Raw genomic sequence first — 18,731 nt, 5'->3', positions numbered from 1 at the left:
GAATAATCTGTCTTAGTTAATGAATTAACAGATGGATGGTTCATTCAGTCCCAGATGATCACAATCAGATCAGAGACTATCAAAATGACTAGGATAGTAGTCAGTTAGTCCATAAAAGAGGAAAAGAAGAAAAAGTCCAAACGTGCAAAAATTTATATCTCATGATTGTTATATAGTTTAGTTTAATTAGCGCTGATCACTTTTTATATATTTATTTGTTATGAGTGCACTGTATACACTTTAGATCTAGCTGCAATCTTTAGATATATTATTATCCATTTAATAGATTCACTTTGATAATGCGAGGGACTACACTTTATACTCATTGTAATAAAATAGAATAGAAAATAAAGGAATAGAATAGAAAAGAATATAACAGAAAATAAAATAATATAATATAACAGAGTAAAACAGAACAAAATAGGATAGAAAATAAAATAACAGAATCGAATAGAATAAAAAAAAGAAGAATAGAATAAAATAGAAAGATTATAACCATCTTCTGAAATTCAAATAGAATAGAAAAGAATAGAATTAAAAAAACAATAGAATAGAATAGAATAGAAATAATATAACCATTTTCCAAAATTCAAATAGAAGCAATCTGAATTTGAATAGAAAAGAAAAGAGTAGAATAGAATAGAAAATAACACAATAGTATAGAAAAAAAACAACAGAATGGAATGAATATAACCATCTTCCTAGTCTAATTTATTCTTTTCTATTCTATTCAAATTCAATTCAAATTCAAATTGATTCTATTTGAATTTTGTGAAATGGTGATATTCTTTCTATTCTATTCTATTCTATTCTATTTTTTTTAATTCTATTATTTTCTATCCTATTTTTTTTTCCATTCTATTCTTTTCTATTCTATTCTTTTCTTATGTATTCAAATTCAAATTTATTCTATTCAAAATTCGAATTTCAGAAGATGGTTATATTCTTACGATTCCTGCTGCAAGAGTCCAATCTTTACTCATCACAGCGAGCTTTGTCATAAAAGACCTTCAGAGACTGGGTCCCTCTCAATCTGGGGTCCACTCCCCTGAACCTGTATAGCACCCTGCAGGAAAGCACCTTGGTCAGAACAAACACTGCACAGGGTTCCATTACGCAGGGCCCAGCACCGTAAGGCTGCATTACAGGCAAACCTTGAGGAATCGTCTCTCCTTCCAATGAGGCTCGGGTACCATCCATTTTGGCTGACAGCTCTTTAGAATGGATTAGAATAGAACCGTCCCGACCTTCAAGTATGCTCCAAGAGCATGTGTATCACATCAGTGACCATTCCACTTTACAGACACTGGCAAAAAACTGAGGTCCTTCCTGTGTAGGAGGGGTTATATAGGGGAGGACTTCCTGTTTAACTATCTGCCAGTGTCTATTCATTTATAGGTGGCGTATAACCCATATAGTCATTATTATGGATGCTCTGTGTCCCGTGATGTACGATAAAGAAATGCTGTTTTTTTATCTTCCTTGCACCTGATTGGTTTACTAAGGTAAATGAGTGCAACTGCATTTGCAAAGTACACAGTATATTTGCCTTTACTAAATCAACCCCATAGTGTCATAATAGCACTTCTCTTGTTCTGTATTCTGGGTATCATTTTCATTCTGTATATATGGCTACTGCTCAATGCCATTTCTCCTGCTCTATATGGTGGGTATAGTTCTAAGTATTTGAGTGTATTCTATTCATAGGGACGCTGCTTTACACCACTACTTTTATTTGTATGCTGGATATAATCTTCAGTAGGGATGAGCTTCGTGTTCGAGTCGAACCCATGTTCGACTCGAACATCGGCTGTTCGATCGTTCGTCGAATTGCGAACGATATGGGCCGTTCACGCCAAATTCGTGTGGCGCGTCACGGCCCATAATTCACTGCGGCATCGCAGTGCATTGCTGGCTGATGATTGGCCAAGCATGCACTATGACCCGCATGCTTGGCCAATCACAGCGCCGCCTGAACAGAGAGCCATAATTGGCCAAAGCCAAGGAGGCTTTGGCCAATTATGGCTCAGGGGATTTAGTACACGCCCCACACTATATAAGGCCGCCTGCACGGCGGCCCTGTGTAGTGTGTGTTCCGGCGTTCATTGAGAGAGAGAGAGAGACAGACAGTGATATTTGATTTGAGTTAGATAGATTAGGCAGAACAGTCAGTCAGTTAGCTGCACTTACAGTGTATTGTGTATATATATGCATCCCAGGTGTTGCATATATATATATACACTGTATTCAGTTTAGCTAGATCCGTTCTTGTTATCTTCCTACTGACAGGCAGGCTTGTCTTGTTACAGTATTTACAGCTACCTGAAGAAAATTACTGGTGTTCCTTTGATCCTATTAGTACCACAGTCAGGCAGCTAGACTATTTACAGTTAGTGCAGTGCGTCCTGCTCACAGTGTTCAGCTAGATCCGTTCCTGTTATCTTCTTACTGACAGGCAGGCTTGTCTTGTTACAGTATATACAGCTATCTGAAGAAAATTGCTGGTGTTCTTTTGATCCTATTAGTACCACAGTCAGGCAGCTAGACTATTTACAGTTAGTGCAGTGCGTCCTGCTCACAGTGTTCAGCTAAACCTACAAGTTAGTGGGGTGCGCCCTGCTCACAGTGTTCAGCTAAACCTACAAGTTAGTGTGGTGCGTCCACCTCACAGTGTTCAGCTAAACCTACAAGTTAGTGCAGTGCGTCCTGCTCACAGTGTTCAGCTAGATCCATTCCTGTTATCTTCCTACTGACAGGCAGGCTTGTCTTGTTACAGTATATACAGCTACCTGAAGAAAATTACTGGTGTTCTTTTGATCCTATTAGTACCACAGTCAGGCAGCTAGACTATTTACAGTTAGTGCAGTGCGTCCTGCTCACAGTGTTCAGCTAAACCTACAAAAGTTAGTGGGGTGCGTCCTGCTCAGTGTTCAGCTAAACCTTCAAGTTAGTGCGGTGTGTCCTGCTCACAGTGTTCAGCTAGATCCGTTCCTGTTATCTTCTTACTGACAGGCAGGCTTGTCTTGTTACAGTATATATAGCTACCTGAAGAAAATTACTGGTGTTCTTTTGATCCTATTAGTACCACAGTCAGGCAGCTAGACTATTTACAGTTAGTGCAGTGCGTCCTGCTCACAGTGTTCAGCTAAACCTACAAAAGTTAGTGGGGTGCGTCCTGCTCAGTGTTCAGCTAAACCTTCAAGTTAGTGCGGTGTGTCCTGCTCACAGTGTTCAGCTAGATCCGTTCCTGTTATCTTCTTACTGACAGGCAGGCTTGTCTTGTTACAGTATATATAGCTACCTGAAGAAAATTACTGGTGTTCTTTTGATCCTATTAGTACCACAGTCAGGCAGCTAGACTATTTACAGTTAGTGCAGTGCGTCCTGCTCACAGTGTTCAGCTAAACCTACAAAAGTTAGTGGGGTGCGTCCTGCTCAGTGTTCAGCTAAACCTTCAAGTTAGTGCGGTGCGTCCTGCTACAGTGTTCAGCTAAACCTACAAGTTAGTGCAGTGCTTCCTGCTCACAGTGTTCAGCTAGATCCGTTCCTGTTATCTTCTTACTGACATTCAGGCTTGTCTTGTTACAGTATATACAGCTACCTGAAGAAAATTACTGGTGTTCTTTTGATCCTATTAGTACCACAGTCAGGCAGCTAGACTATTTACAGTTAGTGCAGTGCATCCTGCTCACAGTGTTCAGCTAAACCTACAAGTTAGTGGGGTGCGTCCTGCTCACAGTGTTCAGCTAAACCTACAAGTTAGTGTGGTGCATCCACCTCACAGTGTTCAGCTAGATCCGTTCCTGTTATCTTCTTACTGACAGGAAGGCTTGTCTTGTTACAGTATATACAGCTACCTGAAGAAAATTACTGGTGTCCTTTTGATCCTATTAGTACCACAGTCAGGCAGCTAGACTATTTACAGTTAGTGCAGTGCGTCCTGCTCACAGTGTTCAGCTAAACCTACAAAAGTTAGTGGGGTGCGTCCTGCTCAGTGTTCAGCTAAACCTTCAAGTTAGTGCGGTGCGTCCTGCTCACAGTGTTCAGCTAAACCTACAAGTTAGTGCAGTGCTTCCTTCTCACAGTGTTCAGCTAGATCCGTTCCTGTTATCTTCTTACTGACATTCAGGCTTGTCTTGTTACAGTATATACAGCTACCTGAAGAAAATTACTGGTGTTCTTTTGATCCTATTAGTACCACAGTCAGGCAGCTAGACTATTTACAGTTAGTGCAGTGCATCCTGCTCACAGTGTTCAGCTAAACCTACAAGTTAGTGGGGTGCGTCCTGCTCACAGTGTTCAGCTAAACCTACAAGTTAGTGTGGTGCATCCACCTCACAGTGTTCAGCTAGATCCGTTCCTGTTATCTTCTTACTGACAGGAAGGCTTGTCTTGTTACAGTATATACAGCTACCTGAAGAAAATTACTGGTGTTCTTTTGATCCTATTAGTACCACAGTCAGGCAGCTAGACTATTTACAGTTAGTGCAGTGCGTCCTGCTCACAGTGTTCAGCTAAACCTACAAGTTAGTGGGGTGCGTCCTGCTCACAGTGTTCAGCTAAACCTACAAGTTAGTGTGGTGCGTCCACCTCACAGTGTTCAGCTAAACCTACAAAAGTTAGTGGGGTGCGTCCTGCTCAGTGTTCAGCTAAACCTTCAAGTTAGTGCGGTGCGTCCTGCTCACAGTGTTTAGCTAAACCTACAAGTTAGTGCAGTGCGTCCTGCTCACAGTGTTCAGCTAGATCCGTTCCTGTTATCTTCTTACTGACAGGCAGGCTTGTCTTGTTACAGTATATACAGCTACCTGAAGAAAATTACTGGTGTTCTTTTGATCCTATTAGTACCACAGTCAGGCAGCTAGACTATTTACAGTTAGTGCAGTGCATCCTGCTCACAGTGTTCAGCTAAACCTACAAGTTAGTGGGGTGCGTCCTGCTCACAGTGTTCAGCTAAACCTACAAGTTAGTGTGGTGCATCCACCTCACAGTGTTCAGCTAGATCCGTTCCTGTTATCTTCTTACTGACAGGCAGGCTTGTCTTGTTACAGTATATACAGCTACCTGAAGAAAATTACTGGTGTTCTTTTGATCCTATTAGTACCACAGTCAGGCAGCTAGACTATTTACAGTTAGTGCAGTGCGTCCTGCTCACAGTGCTCAGCTAAACCTACAAGTTAGTGGGGTGCGTCCTGCTCACAGTGTTCAGCTAAACCTACAAGTTAGTGTGGTGCGTCCACCTCACAGTGTTCAGCTAAACCTACAAGTTAGTGCAGTGCGTCCTGCTCACAGTGTTCAGTTAGATCCGTTCCTGTTATCTTCCTACTGACAGGCAGGCTTGTCTTGTTACAGTATATACAGCTACCTGAAGAAAATTACTGGTGTTCTTTTGATCCTATTAGTACCACAGTCAGGCAGCTAGACTATTTACAGTTAGTGCAGTGCGTCCTGCTCACAGTGTTCAGCTAAACCTACAAGTTAGTGGGGTGCGTCCTGCTCACAGTGTTCAGCTAAACCTACAAGTTAGTGTGGTGCGTCCACCTCACAGTGTTCAGCTAAACCTACAAGTTAGTGCAGTGCGTCCTGCTCACAGTGTTCAGCTAGATCCGTTCCTGTTATCTTCTTACTGACAGGCAGGCTTGTCTTGTTACAGTATATACAGCTACCTGAAGAAAATGAATGGTGTTCTTTTGATCCTATTAGTACCACAGTCAGGCAGCTAGACTATTTACAGTTAGTGCAGTGCGTCCTGCTCACAGTGTTCAGCTAAACCTACAAGTTAGTAGGGTGCGTCCTGCTCACAATGTTCAGCTAAACCTACAAGTTAGTGGGGTGCGTCCTGCTCACAGTGTTCAGCTAAACCTACAAGTTAGTGTGGTGCGTCCACCTCACAGTGTTCAGCTAAACCTACAAGTTAGTGTGGTGCGTCCACTTCACAGTGTTCAGCTAAACCTACAAGTTAGTGGGGTGCGTCCTGCTCACAGTGTTCAGCTAAACCTACAAGTTAGTGGGGTGCGTCCACCTCACAGTGTTCAGCTAAAGCTACCTGTAGAAGGTAGGTGGTGTTCTCATACTACAGGCAGGCAGTTGATTTTGCTAGCTGCAGTATCAGTATATATATATATATATATATATATATATATATATCCCAGCTTAGTGCAGCTACAGGCCATTAGTATGTCTGGAAGGCCAAGAAGGAGAGGCAGACAGTCACAAGCCAATAAGAGAGGGCAAGCAGGCTCTGTGTCTAGTGCTGGTCATGGAGACGGTACATCCTCATCAGCATGTGGCCGTGGGACACGCTTGGGCTTTTTTTCGGCAGCTGGCCGTGTTGAGCCACAACATGCGGAAGACTTGGTCGAGTGGATGACCAAGCCGTCCTCATCCTCCTCATCCTCTCTCACCCATGCCCTGGGTACTTTGTCTGGCAAAGCAGCGACCTCTTCCCTCGGCTCAATGTCATCAGTGACTCCTTCCCTAGCCCCACCATGTCCTCCTGAGGAGTCCCTCGAACTGTTTGACCACAGTGTTGGGCACATGCTCCAGGAGGATGCCCAGCGTTTGGAAGGCTCTGATGATGATACTGAGCTCGATGAAAGCAGTAACATGAGCGCAGACAGAGGGGGTGCCCAAGAAGGACAGCAATCTGGCAGTCATGCTCCCCCTGCTGCAGCATACTGCCAGGTTTGCCCCAGTGATGAGGAGGGAGGGGATGATGAGGTCACTGACTCAACGTGGGTGCCTGATAGGAGAGAGGAGGAGGAGGAGGAGGAGGCGGCACATCACCAACGAGGCAGGATGCCCTCCAGGGGCCAGCCTAAGGGCAGCACATTGACTGCATCACACCCCAAAGCTCCACATGTGCAGGGCGCTGCAGTCTCTGCGCATTATTCAAAAAGTTCTTTGGTGTGGGCCTTTTTTGAGACGACTGCATCAGATCGCACCGCTGCTATTTGCAACATATGTCTCAAGCGTATCTCGCGTGGCCAAAACATCTCCCGCTTGGGTACCACATGCTTGACCAGACATATGTTGACCTGCCATGCAGTTCGTTGGCAAGCGTATCTAAAAGACCCACACCAAAGAACAAAGAGGACCTCTCCTTGCTCCTCATCAGCTGAGATCTCCAACCCCACTATACCTTCAGTCCTCTCTGAGACCTGCACTGAGAGGAATGAAGGTGTAGAATTAGGTGTGTCACAGCCAAGTACTTGTGGGCAATCTGCTTTTGGTACACCGACGTCAGATTGTACCAGGCAAATTTCCCTGCCCCAGCTGCTGCACCGCCGAAAGAAGTTTGCTCCCAGCCATCCACATGCGCAGCGGTTGAATGCTAGCTTGGCAAAATTGCTAGCACTTCAACTGCTGCCTTTTCAGTTGGTAGACTCTGCCCCCTTCCGTGAGTTTGTGGAATGTGCGGTTCCTCAGTGGCAGGTACCTAAACGCCACTTTTTCTCACGGAAGGCGATTCCGGCTCTCTACCGGCATGTGGAAGGCAATGTCCATGCCTCGCTAGACAGGGCGGTCAGCGGTAAGGTGCATATTACCGCTGACTCATGGTCCAGCAGGCATGGACAGGGACATTACTTAAGTTTCATGGTGCATTGGGTGACTCTGCTGGCAGCTGGGAAGGATGCAGGACAAGGTGCAGTAGTGTTGGAGGTTGTTCCGCCACCACGCCTCCAAAATGCTAATGATTGTGACACACCTCTCTCCTCCACCCCCTCCTCTTCTTCTTCCTCCATGGCCTCTTCCTGTGCTTTGTCCTCGGAACCAGCGGTGCTCCGTAGCCATTCAAGGGGCTACGCAAGTACGCAGGCCAAAAGATGCCATGCGGTGCTTGAGCTGGTGTGCTTGGGGGACAGGAGCCACACTGGGGCAGAGGTTCTGTCAGCTCTGCAGGGGCAGGTTCAGAGGTGGTTGACGCCACGCCAACTTAAGGCAGGAATGGTGGTTTGCGACAATGGCACCAACCTCCTCTCTGCCCTCCGACAGGGACAAATGACCCATGTGCCCTGTTTGGCTCACGTCCTTAACTTGGTGGTGCAGCGGTTCTTGGGCAGGTACCCGGGCTTACAGGATGTCCTGAGGCAGGCCAGGAAAGTCTGTGTGCATTTCTGCCGGTCATATAATGCCAGTGCTCGGCTGACGGACCTCCAAAAGGAGTTTAACCTGCCCAAGAACCGCCTAATCTGTGACATGCCCACCAGGTGGAACTCAACGTTGGCCATGCTGCAGCGGCTGCACATGCAGCAGAGGGCCATCAATGAGTACCTGTGCGACTATGGCACCAGGACAGGGTAAGGGGAGCTTGTTTTTTTTTCCCCACGCCAGTGGGCCATGATCAGGGATGCATGCACTGTCCTGTCACCATTTGAGGAGGCCACGAGGATGGTGAGCAGTGACAGTGCATGCATCAGTGACACTGTCCCCCTTGTCCACCTGTTGGAGCACACGCTGCATGGAATAATGGACAGGGCACTTGAGGCAGAACAGAGGCAGGAAGAGGAGGACTTCCTTAGCTCTCAAGGCCCCCTTTATCCAGACAGTGTTTCTGCATGCCCGCCAATCACACAGGAAGAGGACGAGGAGGAGGAGGAGGAGGAGGAAGATTGTGTCAGTATGGAGGTGGAGCCTGGCACTCAGCATCAGCAGCAGTCTTTAAGGGATCAGTCCCAAGAAACACATGGACTTGTACGTGGCTGGGAGGAGGTGGCTGCGGACCATGTCGTCCTTAGTGACCCAGAGGACTCCGGACCGAATGCCTCAGCAAACCTACGCTGCATGGCCTCCCTGATCCTGCAAAGCCTGCGTAAGGATCCTCGTATTCGTGGTATCAAGGAGAAGGACCAATACTGGCTGGCAACCCTCCTTGATCCACGTTACAAGGGTAAGGTTGCGGACCTTATCTTGCCATCGCAGAGGGAGCAGAGGATGAAACATCTTCGGGAGGCCTTGCAGAAAGGTCTGTGCAACGCGTTCCCAGAGACTGGGAGGTTACAAACTCCTGTTTCTGGACAACGTGTTGCTGAGGCTTCGGTCAGTCAAAGAAGGAGCGGTGGAGAAGGTGGCCGTCTTACCGATGCGTTCAGACAATTTTTTGGTCCGCAGCCCCAAGGTATGATCGGTTCCAGCAACCATCGCCAGCGTCTGTTTTACATGGTGCAGGAATACCTAGGGGCAAGATCAGACTTGGACACCTTTCCCACCGAAAATCCTCTGGGTTACTGGGTCTTGAGGATGGATCACTGGCCAGAGCTTGCACAGTATGCAATTGAGCTACTGGCCTGTCCTGCATCCAGCGTTCTTTCGGAACGCACATTCAGTGCTGCTGGAGGCTTTGTAACCAATCACAGGGTGCGTCTGTCCACCGACTCGGTCGATCGACTGACCTTCATAAAAATGAATCAGTCTTGGATCACCACCAGCTACCAAGCACCTGATGCTGATGTAACCGAATAATTTTTTTTTAAATCTCAGATCCCTTCAAAGACTGCCTATGCTGATGCTGAGTGACTATCCCTGAGTAATTATCCTCTTCCTCCTCAATCATCACGCTGATAGCTTGAAAGAACATTTTTGGTTCTGGGCACCACCACCAATGCCTAAGGCACAATTTTTCAGCCCCTGTTTAACAGGGGCGTGTGATTACAATTTTTCATGCAATACTTTGCAGCAGGGCTCGTTCCTGCGTTCCAACTAGAGTGTCTGTGAGGGGTTGCAGTGTTGTGGCACCAGCACCACCACCGCCACCACCACCACCACCACCAAAGGCCCAATTTTTCTGCCCCTGTTCAACAGGGGCATGTAATTACAATTCTTGATCTAATATTTCACAGCAGGGCCCATTTCTGCACCCACCAAGAGCGAGTGAGGACTTACAGTGTTGTGGCACCAGCACCACCACCACCACCACCAAAGGCCCAGTTTTTCTGCCCCTGTTCAACAGGGGCGTGTAATTACAATTCTTGATCTAATATTTCACAGCAGGGCCCTGTGAGGGCTTACGTTGTTGTGGCCACAACAACACCTAAGGGCCAAATTTATGCTGAGTATATAGGGCAGGCCCCTACTTTCAAACATCTAACTTACAAACGACTCCTACTTGCAAACGGAAGGAGACAACAGGAAGTGAGATGAAATCTACCCCTAGGAAGGGAAATTCTCTCCTGTAAGAGTTAATATGGGAAAAACATTTCTCCTTTCCACTGATGCTTTCCAATCCTTGTTCCACAAAAAAACCCAAATTTTCAAAAAACATTTGTCATTGGGACAAAAAGTGAGGTGAAATCTTCTAAAGAGGAGGAAAGACAGCAAAACAAATGTCACAGGGGTGATAACCCTTCCCTATGTTTTCCAAAAAGCTTAAAAAAGATTTTTTGGCTGGAGCTAAACACGTTAAAAATGTACCCGTTCAAAATGACAAACAGATTCTACTTAACAACAAACCTACAGTCCCTGTCTTGTATGCACCGCCTGTATACTGCTGTTCAGAGTATATAGAGCCTTGTGGCCCCACACCTTTCCTTATTTTAATTTGGGTGCGGGATTCCCCTTAATATCCATACAAGACCCAAAGGGCCTGGTAATGGACTGGGGGGTACCCATGCCGTTTGTCTCACTGATTTTCATCCATATTGCCAGGACCCGACATTACATTAAACCCGCAAGCAGTTTTAAATGAGATTTTTTCCTTTAAAAATGACATTTGGTGCAGGGACTGTTCTAAACACGGGAAACACGCGCCACTTTACAGGCATACTATAGACACCCCCCAGGTACGATATTTAAAGGAATATTTCACTTTTTTTTTTTACTTTAACCATCATTAAAATCACTGCTCCCGAAAAAACGTCCGTTTTTAAAAGTTTTTTTTGCATTGATACATGTCCCCTGGGACAGGACCCAGGTCCCCAAATCCTTTTTAGGACAATACTATGCAAATTAGCCTTTAAAATGAGCACTTTTGATTTCGAACGTTCGAGTCCCATAGACGTCAATGGAATTCTAACGTTCATGCGAATTTTCGGTCCGTTCGCAGGTTCTGGTGCGAACCGAACCGGGGGGGTGTTCGGCTCATCCCTAATCTTCAGTATATGTTATTATGTCTAGACACTGGTTAGTACCACTTTCTAAAACTAATTTTTTGGCATATGTTTATTTTCTAAGTACACTGCACAACTTTCTGCTCAACATCTATTTTTACTATGTGCTTCATAAGTCCCCCTTTTTTGTGTTAAACCACACCCTTTATACAATGTAACACTGACTTTTCTCACAGTGCCTCCCTCTTCCCTTTCACCCTATAATCTGTCCTCCTAGGTTAACATCTCTGCACCCAATCCTATCTCCCTCTGACCTCTCATTATTATTTTTCCAACTTGTAAGTGAAATATGAACAATGTATAAAGAATTTTTCAAAAGGAAAGGCAGAAGAGGTATAAGTAGGCCAGGAAACGTATACTGTAGATGACACTGGAACTTGAAATGCCTGCATCAAGAAGAGGAAGACAAGAGAGAGAGAGGAATGGGTACACCTCCTGGGGACCAAGGCCATTCTTGGGATATAACACTATGGGGTAAGCTATAAGGATCCTGGCATTTGTGGACTTGTATTCTAAACTGCCATGTATCTTTTTTTTTTGGTGTCGTAGAAACAGCACATCAGGAAACACACAGCCAGTATGCCCATAAATGGCTCAGATCTGTTTTTTTACAACTCAGATCATAGTCATTATGTACAAAGCCAATTAGAGTTGCTCTCTACCTTGTGATTGCAGTGAACCAACCACAGCCAGCACAAGTGTAAACACTAATAGTGTTTACACACATTCAGTCCATTCACAATGAAGGAAGAGCCCCTTTCTATCACTGGGAATGGGCCTGAATGTTTATAAACACAATAGGAAAGAGAATTGGCAGACTGAAGGTGATGGTGGGGGTACCTAAAGGTGCCACTGACCACCAATAATGATGGAATCATTTTAAACAATGGGGAGGTAAAAGTTCCACTGACCATCAATAATTGTGTGATCATATTTAAAGGTAAAGAAATAAAGGTAAATGTAAGCAAACCCCAATTTTTGGTCTTGTTTCCTTTATATACTGTACCTAAAAAAAAAAATAGTGGTTATTATTACCACCAAAGAAATGCTCTGTCTCAAAAGAAATATAAAATATATAACAGAAGAATATAAAAGAAATATAAAATCAATTTGCTTACAGTGTTGCATGATCAAGTAATCAAATTGTCATAGAGCAGAAAACTGAAAAATAGCCTGGTTAGTAGGGTAGTACTCAAGTGGTTAAATATCTTTATTTTATAAATATACATTTATATTTATGACCACAAGTAATGGTCAGTCAAATTATCATAGCACAGAAAACTGAAAAATAGCCTGGTTAGTGGGGTAGTACTCAAGTGGTTAAATATCTTTATGTTATAAATATACATTTATTACAATGTACAACCGTGGCACACTGTTTGAAGTCCAGCACTGCCTTTATGCTTTCTGTCAGACGTGTAATTCACCAGTTACTATACTGCTGCCGCTGCTAGAAGGCAGTAAGGCAAGCGCCGTTTAGGCATATTTTTTAGCACAGGATCTGTAAAGTTACTAAATTAAAAATAAATACATAAATCGTAAAGGAACCGCCTCTACTCTGCGCCACTGGTCTCAACATAGAACATCACTTGTCCATCTGGTTCACCATATGCCAAAGCCTGGCACTGCAGACAAAAATAGTTTGGCTAAAAAATCCAGTTGACAAGTAACTCTACTTGATGACAGAATCCTGTTACCACTTTGAAGCCATTTTGCTGTGCAATCCCTACCAGCACTAGATGGTCTGTTTTCTTAGGTGTTAGAGGAAGCAGTCATACCCTAGCGGCCTTATCCATAATTGATTAGCACATCTTCACTCAACATGGCATTATGGGTTGGGTGTTCAAACATTGGAAAGGCCTTTCTTTTGTGAGATTCCTTGTTGCTTCATTCTGCTGTTGTAATCCAGTACCATACCTGATCATTGGATACTCTGTGGTTCCTGTGGCACATGAAACACTTTGCACTGAACAAAATGTTTGTTCTTGCTGTCATTTATTATCTCAGTTACAGTATATGTAGAAAAAAGAGTTCCTTCAGACCAGCTGTAGGCTGGTTTCTTACAGGTGTATTAGTTAGTGGCTGGCCCAGGCTGAGGGGGGAAAGAGTTAATGTATGTGCTTTAGTTCCCAGGCTTTTTGGGATTCAGCCTTTTCACCAGTGATATAAATATGGGGAAAGGCTGAGTTCTAGGCCTTTTTAGGGGTGTCCTCTCTCTGGTTCGGATGGGCCACATCGAAAGGGACATACCGTAGCTGCTGTGAGCTTCTGCACCTTGCAGTCTGTCAGAGGCACTGAGGTTCTGGAGAACAACCAAGACCTGGAGAATGCCAAAATGGACTACTACCTTTCTGAGGTACGCCTGGGCAGCCACTTAGATGTAGTTAGGGACAATATGCTGTTACTGTTCATGTGGGACTGTACTAAGAAGCTTTTTAGTAAAGTTGCATCATCTGTTCTGTTCTGTTCAGCATGCACCCCTTTGAATAACTTCAGACCAGACGGTCTGAAGTTATTCAAAGGAGTGCATGTTGGTTCTGGCATATAAAAAGAACCAGGGTCTGTAAAGCACAAGTGAGGTAACAAACTCAGCTGCTACAAAAGATCTACTCAACAAGTCATGCAAGAGAAGCAGTGTCATTGCGATGGGTAACTAAGCATTAGTTCAAGTCACAATGCAGCCAGTCGTTAGGCACGTTACCTGGTAAAGGTGACAGGCCCTCTGGTAGTGAGGGAATCCTAGCGGATTCCTTTCCAGTAGCAACTGGAACTGAACCCACATTAGGGACATCCATGAACTGGTCACATGGGTACGGAAGTGAAGGCGTTAACAAGTGCATGCATGAGGTCCACACTCAGTGCATGGCGGGTCCCCATTCTGTAACTGGGAGTGAGGTAACAGAGGAATGCTGGACTGGTGGAGAGGTGGCGCAGGCTCAACAGCCTTCCTTCTAATTTAACATACACCAAGTTACAGTGTTTAGTGACATGGAACAGCATTTTCAAAGGAATTCTGTACATTCTACTACTGCACACAGTGTTACTGTTCATCTCTAAGTCGGGTAGAACTGCCTTAATGTTAGACTTCACATGACCGCAGTTCCCGCCTGATCCTGGGCATTGGTGAACAAATTCACAGCGAAAAGTACCCCCACGTGCAGGGTGAGTAGGCCCCGCCCACACAATAATGGGCATATACAATATATTAATAAAAAAATACAAGGTAAATGCAAAATAATTTATGTAGAGAAAACAGAATGGATTAGTGAGAACTGGAAAAGCAAGTCTCATTCAAATAACAATAAACTAAGCCTGTCCATCTTCAATCAACTTAGTTCCAACATTTTGATTGATTAATTGCTCTTCTTAAAAGTTTGATTTCAAACTTCTATTATTCTAATGTCTCCATTGTTCCTAAAGCACAAGTGAACACCTGTCACCTTTAAGGTGTTGCCAATGGAAAAAGCAGTAATAAATTATGCATGAACATCTCTTTTCATTTTCCCAGTGAAAGGGGCTGTGTATGGTATGGTGACCATCACTGTGTGCACTGCCAAGGTGAGCCAAGAGTGCACTGACATAATCTGCCAGCTGTTGGTAGAGCTTGTAATGGGTCATTTGGACATTTGTCGACTTTGTGTCTTCCCTATAGAGAAACGAAAAGAGGACTTTGTTTTTTAAGAACCAATGTTGGTTCTTATAGCTAGGTCTATACCAGCTTTCCGCCTCTACTATTTGTAGTGGTATTTCTGGTTTTTATATTACAGGTGGCCCATCTCTTTAAAATAGCAATTGCAGACATTAGATTATCAGCCTTAAAATTAAGGATAAGTTCACCTTTAAAAAAAAAAAAAAAAAATGCACATCTTTTTGCAGGTAAAAATGTACATTTGTTATTTTTTTTATTGGGGGGCCTGGAAAGCAATGCACCCATGATTAGTAGATTGTGGGTGCAATATGGGGCTCTTGCAGGTTCTGTGTGTAAGCTGTTTGGCCATACATCGCCGATCAGCGGATCCTGGCGATCAATCAATGGCCTGCACCCGCTTTTGGGCTTGTGCTGGGGCAGTAGGTACGCTCCTTTCCCGGAAGCGTTAATCATGTACCAGATACGTGACCCAATACACAGCCCCCCCCCCCCCCCCCCCCCCCCCCGCCGAAATCGATGTATGTGGGACGGACCGCAGGCGGGTACTATTAAAATATAAGAAGGAATATAATGATGTACATGTACACTATGACATTATTTTTGGTACAAATTCAGCAATACACATTTTCAACTGTCATTCTTACATTTTTTTTATATTACTGTTTATGTACAAATACATATTTAAAGTGATTGAAAGTCTCATTTTTTTTTTGTAAAAAAAATAACAAACATGTTATACTTACCTGCTCTGCAGGGGATTTGCACAGAGCAGCCTGGAGCTTCCTCTTCTCGGGTCCCTCTTCGCTGCTCCTGGCCCCTCCCTCCTGTTGAGTGCCCCCACAGCAAGCAACTTGCTATGGGGGTACCTGAGCCGAGCTGCAGCTCCGTGTGTCCATTTATACATGGAGCTGCTGTTCGGCCCCGCCCCCTCTCCCTCCTGATTGGCTAACTGACTTTGATTGACAGCAGTGGGAGCCAATGGCTCCGCTGCTGTGTCTTAGCCAATCAGGAGGAGAGTCCCGGACAGCCGAGGGACTCATGGACATCGCTGGACAGAGAGGGGGCTTAGCTAAGTATTAGGGGGTGCTGGGGAGGCTGCTGCACACAAAAGTATTTTTATATTAATGCATAGGAATGCATAGCATTCTGCCTTTACAACTCCTTTAAGGCCTCGTTCACATATTGCTTAGCGGGAACATGGGTTCTCGCTAGTGATTTAAAAAGTGCAATTCATGTGCGTTTCTGCCTGACACGCATAGGGCAGCCCATTCACTGGAATGAGCAACCCCTTTGCATGCTTGTCACGCCAAAGAAGCTCAGGGACCACATTTTGGCCATGAGCCAGACGCAATTTTACACGTGTGTTTTGTCACATGACAGCCGAGGCAAAATGGCAGCCAATCGCGCTGCGCAATTTGGAAGTGTGGACAAAATCACACCAATTCTGCCCACGTGTGAACGTGTCCTTATGATATTTACTAAAAAAAAAAAAAAGTGTTGAATGTTGTTTGTGTTTACTAAAATTGCTTTCAAATGTGTCTTGATTTGAAATAAAATTATATCTTCCCCCCATTGATAAAATTAACAATTGTCAATTAATCATGATCCAATTTAATTATAACACTAAATTGCAATCAGAGGAGCGATCAGGCACCAACCCACTAACTAAAGTCACTTGATATGTTTGGTCCATATACTCAGAATCGAAACAAATTTGGAAAAACATATTATGAACCAATTGATCTGTGCTGCTCCTATGTGAAACTTTATTAACCACTTGCCCTCCAGAAGGTTTTACCCCTTCATGACCAAGTCATTTTTTGCTATTCAGCACTGCGCTACTTTAACTGACAATTGCTCGGTCATGTAACACTGTACGCAAAAGAAATTTATATCATTTTATCACACAAATAAAGCTTTCTTTGGTGGTACTTGATCACCACTGTTTTTTTTATTTTTTATTATATAAACGAAAAAAGTCTGAACATTTAGAAAAAAATAGTTTTTTTATTTTTTGCTATAAATAATCCATCTTTGTAATGTTTCTTGATTTAAAAAAAAAAATCATAATTCTCCCCTTAATGATACAATTAACAATTGTTTAAATGTTCAGATCATTTAATGTGCCATACATTTGCCAATCTTGTTAATATTATTATTATTATACAGGATTTATATAGCGCCAACAGTTTGTGCAGCACTTTACAATGTTATATGTACTTTCCTACAAACACATATTACATCCAGTATTTTTGATAAAGCTTAGACTCTATCACACCATCCGATTCTTTGAAGAATCGTTCGATCAGATCGTTACATTTATGGCCAAGTTTGTATTTGTATTATTGATGTCAACCAGGCAACCAAGAAGATCAGCAATGATCCATATTTCCTTAATGACAGGTTTACTTTAAGAAAGACAACAAAATACCATACACTGAAACTGAAAATAAGATAACTGAAGGTAAAAAATAATATGATGAAAATCTGAAATCTAAATGTAATATGACAGTGAGGCTGCAGCAAACTGACAACAAGGCGTAATGTAAATAAATATGACAGGAGGGCATTTTGGCTTGTCTTTTTAGGAATTTCTAGTAATCTATACTGGTATTTGATTGACACTTCTAAAATATGAACACTAAAAAGCTGCAACTCATAACTGTCCTTATCACTCAGATGTGACATTGATTCACTGTAAGTCTGTTTATCAGCATTAGACATCCAGTTTATTAAATGGAAGAACACAGCCTTACCTTGCCCTGGATGAAACAGCTACAAACAGCCTTGTCTTCTTGTAAGGAGCTAGAAGTTCTCATTAATTTAATAAACCTGCTTTGACAAGTCAGGCACGATGAAAGGAGCTGGGAGTGGTCTCAGCGCATGTTCCCTTCGTGGAGTTTTGGACCTCTCACATATTGAAGGCTCGTGCCAACTGGAGATACACATAGCATTTAACTCTTCAATGTCCAGCAGCTTCCAATTCCTATTTCACTTCACTATTGACAAGTCATTGGAATTCTTCCCACTTTTATAACAGATTTCTTTTATAACATCGTATTTTCCAATAAATATGCTTGTGAGCATAGCCTGTTCTGTGTACTGTACAGAAGCTGCTTAAAGTACCATAATAAGTTCTAATTGCACATCTCCATAAATATAATTATGGATTTAATGGAGGTGGACAGCTATAGCTTTTATGCTGTGTGCTGCTTTAAATATTAATAACCTACACAGTACATTAGATGATATCCAAAGACAAAATCATTTGGATTTATGTAATATATACTTTTATTTGTTAGTGGTGGTACAGCTCAGTATGACCTGATCCTACCACTGGTTACAACAATCATGATAATGCTTACATTCCATCTATCACCAGTGGGCACGTTATACCATATCCTGAGGACCTGCCCTGGCATCACGTCTTGGGGGCAAATGTCTTGCTTTCCAAACTAATGGAATCTTCTATACCCCTGAATAAGTGGACTCAACTTCTGGGTCTCCCAATTTGAGGTGTAGAAAAGAATTTGAAGAATTGTTATTCAATAACCAGTGCCAATTTTGGCATCGATTTTGTTTTAGTCATAGTCATTTGACTAAAATGCCATTTTAGTTTTAGACTCCTTTCACATTGAGGCAGTTTTCAGGCGTTTTAATGCTAGAAAAAGTGCATGGAAAGCGCCCGAAAACTGCCTCCTATTCATTACAATGGGTGCTTTCACACTCAGGTGATGCGCTTGTAGGACGTTTGGAAAAGTCCTGTAAGCAGAATCTTTAGGGCGCTGATGAGGCTGCACTGATGGGCACTGATAGGCTGCACTAATGAGGTGGCACTGAAGGGCAGTGACAAGTGGCACTGATAGGTGGCACTGATGGGCACTGATGAGGCGGCACTGGTGCGCACTGATGAGTCTGATGAGGCGGCACTGATAGATGGCACTGATGGGCACTGATAGGTGGCACTGATAGACGGCACT

The 18,731-nt window shown here is 43.5% G+C and overlaps 1 protein-coding gene across 2 annotated transcripts in view; it reads right to left on the bottom strand.

Moving 5' to 3' along the window:
• The window catches only part of CTXN3 (cortexin 3), a 170,637-nt gene extending 152,978 nt beyond the window's left edge, over positions 1–17,659 (bottom strand). For both annotated transcript variants that reach the window (XM_073625000.1, XM_073624993.1), the window contains exon 1: positions 17,508–17,659. The gene's annotated coding sequence lies outside the window, so the exon portion shown is untranslated. The remainder of the gene's footprint in view (positions 1–17,507) is intronic.
• Between the last annotated feature and the right edge of the window lie 1,072 nt (positions 17,660–18,731).

Source organism: Aquarana catesbeiana, linkage group LG01 (genome assembly GCF_042186555.1).
Source record: "Aquarana catesbeiana isolate 2022-GZ linkage group LG01, ASM4218655v1, whole genome shotgun sequence".
NCBI lineage: Eukaryota > Metazoa > Chordata > Amphibia > Anura > Ranidae > Aquarana > Aquarana catesbeiana.
This window is presented reverse-complemented; position numbering and strand designations above follow the sequence as displayed.